Here is a 5,257-nt window from a genome sequence, read left to right on the forward strand (position 1 = left end):
GCTCCTGCAGTTTTAACTGTTGTGATGAAGAGGAAATTTCACCAGCTGCTGCATGGATACAAATGACACCTGCTGAAATTCCTATTTCTATACAACTATTAAAGATACAGGAGCCCTGTCCTCCTTTCCATATGGTCACCCTAGCACAGTGGCCAACCAGCTGTTGACCAGGAACCCACAAGCAGGACATGTGTGCAACAGCACCCTCCTGCCCATGTTTCCCAGCAACTGGTCTATGTAGACTTACTATATTAGTATGGGCATATTAGCCAAGACTAACATGCTCTGTTGATTTCAGTGGGCCTTACATAGAACTAATTTTCTCTGGATTATGGATATGTATTCATTTTGAAAAAATGGGAGAAAACTGTGCCCTCTATCTGTACAACCTTTCCAAACCTGGTACCCTCCAGATGTGTTGACTACAACTTCCATCATTCCCAGCCAGCATAGCTTAATACACATGATACAGTATATTTACATTCTACCTTTCTTCAGTTATGGGATTCAGGGCAGCATACATTGAGTCCCAGCCAGACCCAGTCCTGCTCCGATTGAGCAAGGTGGCTCAGTTGCATCACAAACCCTCAAACCATGCCCTCAAAGTATTTCTCAAAGTTTATGCTTTGTATTGGATTTGGTTTCAGAGTCAGAGGTGAATTTGCAGCAAGTCAATGCAGTATCTATTAGCATATATGTATACTTATTTGGTGACTATTATGACATTGGAGTTGGTTCTCATAAATGTATAGTGAAGGTCAGTGCTTTTTGCTTCCAAAAACAGTTAGTGCACAGTGGCTGTCTTGGAACAGTTTGTAGCTTTCTTCTGAGAATATTCCTCTCTCTGCTGTAAGAAAGTCTTTCCAGCCAAGAAATTACCCCCCCCCTTTCTCCTCCTTGGTAAAGAGGCATGTATGTGTGTTGTAACAAGTCTTTCAAGTGAGACATACAAGCCCTATAAAACCCCAGGCAGATTGGCCTGCTACCTGTTCTCACCTGATGGGGGAGGCATGCCACCTGCTCGGGAAAACTGTCCCTGGGACAACACCTGCTTCTTCAGGGGAACCAGGCAACTACAGCTTCGAGCTAAGGGGCATTTGTAAGCTTTTCTTTGCTTTTGTCATCTGCATCCATTTTCCATCAATGAACTATCAATTTTTAACCCAAATGGACATTTGTCGTATTGGTACCTTTGAATCTGTTTAGTGTAGGTCCCCGCAGGATCAGACCCGTGGTTTAGAACATGCTTGCATAAACAGTATGGAATACATTGCTGGTAATTACTATTATGAAAGTGTATGGGACTGGAAAATATATGCTCTTCTGTAAATTGACAGAATGGATGCATACAAAAATAACGAAAGCATGCATTTGCAAACACAACAAGAAAATGTCATCTATATCTTCATTGAAACTTTTCACTGCACAGAATAGCCTGAATTGTAAGATGTAAACAGGCTTGAGGTTCTTAGCTAGAACTTTTTCATATAGAAATGATGGTTAAGCAGGAAAGTTGGCAAATTATTATAATACCTAAGGTGGCAATTGGATCAACAATGCTCACATTCTATTCATCCTTCCCTTCCAGTTTTTTATGGAGAGCATGGTTTTAAAAAGGATGCAGCTAAGGAGAGAACAAACCTGGTATATATAGGACTACATTGGCATTTAATAAGCTTGACTTGTATTAAAATCTTGAACAATCAGGAAGTGTACTGCAATCCTATGCATGCCTACCCAAGTCCCCCTGAATTCAATAGGAATTATTTCCAGGTAAGTATGCCTTCAGAGCTGTGCCTAATTTGAAACTCTTTCCTGAGGGAAGTTTGCCTTGCTTCCCCCTCTTTAATGGTAATGTCCCACTCAGCATAGCCTATGGCCAGGGATTATGGGAGTCGTAGTCCAAAACATCTGGCAGGCTCCATGTTGCCTACCCATGTGACATGAATGGGCCTTGGGTTCAAGCACTCCCACCTCCAATCTTCTTTTGTGTATGCCAGAGATGGTGATTGGAAACACCTACTTCTGCTTTAAGCTAGCCAATTTCAGGACATAATGACAAACTACAGATAGTTTAAACCATGGTTTATTGGAACAAATCAGGATCTGAATGTATGGTTTCATCTCAGCTTGTTTCAATAAACCATAGAGGTAACCAGTTTGTCCTTGTCAAACTTCGTTTAGACCCAGAAGTGGATGCTTCTGATCTCCTCTTTATAGTAATGCCAAAGAAAAAAGGGGGGAGTGTGAAAACCGAAGACTCGTTTTCAAAGCACTAATTTGTGGTTGAATGTTATACCTGAACTCGGCCCATATATCATATCCAGGTTTCACATGCTATAGTAACACAAGCCATCATTAACTCCAATTATATAGAATATATAGTTTAAATATGCTACAAACAAATCCCACCAAGAGAAGCTCCTTAAAAAGATGTTTGGTTGCATACACCCAAATATTTTTATTTTTAAATGGAATTATTTCCATACATATCTCATTACCAGAAGTTGTTACCTGAACCAAAATCCCACAGTCTACTTCCTAATGTTCCTCTAAATGTGGAGCCTGTTTTCATGTTCACATGCTTATGACAGTATCAGTGAGATCTATGATGATGGAAACTTTCATTTTCTCCTGTAGAAAATGAGAAAATATAAGTCACAGTATTGGTCCTGCACGGAAAAACATTTATGCTCTGTATGTCTGGAAACTGCAGAACCATAAAACATTTGGGTGTGGCTTTAATCGTTTATTTAAAGTGCAATCTTGCAGAGTATTAGCATGGTAAAATCACCATAAAATGTTTTCCTTCTTAAAATATACCCAGGAATATCACATGGCTGTTCTGTGGAAAATCAGAAAATCATGATTGAAAGAAATTATATTGTTTAATATTGGATGTACAAAATGGTAAAAAAAAATACCTACAATATTTCTGTTTACTGCATGACAACATCCTCAAGTTTAACGACAGCATACATGAGAATCAACTATTTGTATTCAAAGAACAGCTGCAGCAACTCCAAATTAGATCAACAAGAATGACAGGATGATGCACATAATTTTTACTTATGCATTAATAAGTTAAAATGCCAGAAGAAGGTAACTATATTAACCATGAACATTTAGCCGGTTTTCAATATTAGTTCTTCTTTGTACTAATTCAGAAACATGTACCAAAGAGCTGCCTGGATATTTTGCAAGGAACAGTTCAAGTCTTTAAAAGAAAGGTCAGTATTAAGCAGTTATTGCAAATATATAATTGATGCAACTTGAAACACTTTAATCTAAACATGGCTGAGTGTCTTGATATGGTATAAAAGCTATATTTTAATGCTTTATATAACATAAAATAAATGGTTAGAGCACCTTTGATTATTTTATTGTAGAACACACAGTCTCGACTAGGCTAAAACTGTTAGATTGTCAGAAAAACAATTACAGTAAATAGTGTATGTTTGATGCATTTTTCATTTAAAACCTTATAAATATACAATTTGGAAGGATTTCATACATAAAATCAAGTATATTTGAAGGAAGATTTCACAAGCTAATTCTCATGCCAAGGCATGGATTCAACTATCTTGTTGCACAAAGTGAAGCACTTCTGTTCAAGGAGAGGTCACCAACTGCACACATACACCTCATTGGCAGACCACCCCCCACCCACCTCCCCCATCTCTACAGATTCCCCAGACCTTCTGGGGAGAGATTTATTTTATTTATTTATTGCATTTATATCCCGCCTTTTTTCCTCCAAGGAACCCAAAGCGGCATACATAATCCTCCTCCTCTCCATTTTATCCTCACAACAACAACCCTGTAGGGCTGAGCTGAGAGTCTGTGACTGGCCCAAAGTCACCCAGTGGGTTTCCATGGCCGAGTGGGGCCTAGAACCTGGATCCCCCGACTCCCAGTCCAACACTTTAGCCACTACACCACACTGGCTCCCGATTTCAGGAGAGAGATTTCAGGGTGTGAGGAAGATTGCAGATGGTGTAAAAGAAATGGCAAGATCCCACCATCCCCATATCCAATTCCAAATCTTTATCTTCCCTGCATATTTACATGTGCTCCACTGATCATAGCTTTATAATGATTATTTTTTATCTTAAGGCACACTGGCTAAGATTGAAAGAGCTGCATAATGCATGCCCAATAGCTTGGATGTACCAAGTAAAAAAAAAATTGAATCCCTACCACCACTTTTGAGCAGTAAGATCCTCCATTTCAAAACTGGCTTTCTATATTACGCAGGGAGCTGCCTTTTTAAGAAATAGGTCCAAAGGCCCCTTGGACATAAAAAAACTAGTTGTGTGGCTCTTTGAATCCCGTCCTATGGGTTATTTTAACAGGAAGAATTGTAATAAATAAGAACTAACCACTAACAGTCCTTCCATGAGAAAGTAAGCCAACATTTCTCATGGATTATTATTACATATGCAGAAGGTGACCAACTTGCCATATACTTCTCTACTTTTGATTTAAGACTGTCTCCTATATTTACAAAAACACCGTGTGTTTTAGTTTCAAGGAGATGCTTTTGAAAACCATTCAAGTTCTATGCCATCAGTGAACTGATCCTAGTTAACATAAGTTTAGAACTTATAAACATTTACAAAGATGAAGATACAGTTTATAAATTTGGATTATAAAATATTAACCCTAGCCCAACATCTAAAGACAGGTACAGGCCATGCTCCAAATTGCTGTGCATGGTTTCACACATGCACAAGGGTGCTTTTCAGACCCAATCCTTTCTACATTCCTACATGCCCATTCTCAATGGTTAGGGGCCTTCTGGGCAAAAGCACCAGTATAAAGACGCTCTTGCAGAAAGAAAAACAACAACCACTCAGCCACCTTGAGGTACATGCAGAAAGGTTTTATACACATAGACGAACCTCTCTGTCTCCTAGCCACTGTCAGGGTCCAGGAACTTTACTTAAGTAGATGAAGGTGATGAGTGACTGTGTTAAAAATGGCAACTTTCCGAAATAGCTCAACCCAGGATTTGTGACCAAAACCATCTTAAACAGTACATGGAATCAGATCATTTGTTTCAATTTTTAAAATATATGTAAATCACTGGAAACCAAATCATTTGTCTAAATGCAAATAGAGAGGGGGACACACACCAAAGATGAATTCTAAGATGAAAAATGAAGTCCAAAAGTATTAGTGTTACAAAATAACAATGATCTATGTTGGTTTTGTGCACTGGTTATTCTTGTTCCATGATTTCAAAGTTGGACTT

This window comes from Elgaria multicarinata, chromosome 1, assembly GCF_023053635.1.
Source record: "Elgaria multicarinata webbii isolate HBS135686 ecotype San Diego chromosome 1, rElgMul1.1.pri, whole genome shotgun sequence".
NCBI classification, from domain to species: Eukaryota; Metazoa; Chordata; class Lepidosauria; order Squamata; family Anguidae; genus Elgaria; species Elgaria multicarinata.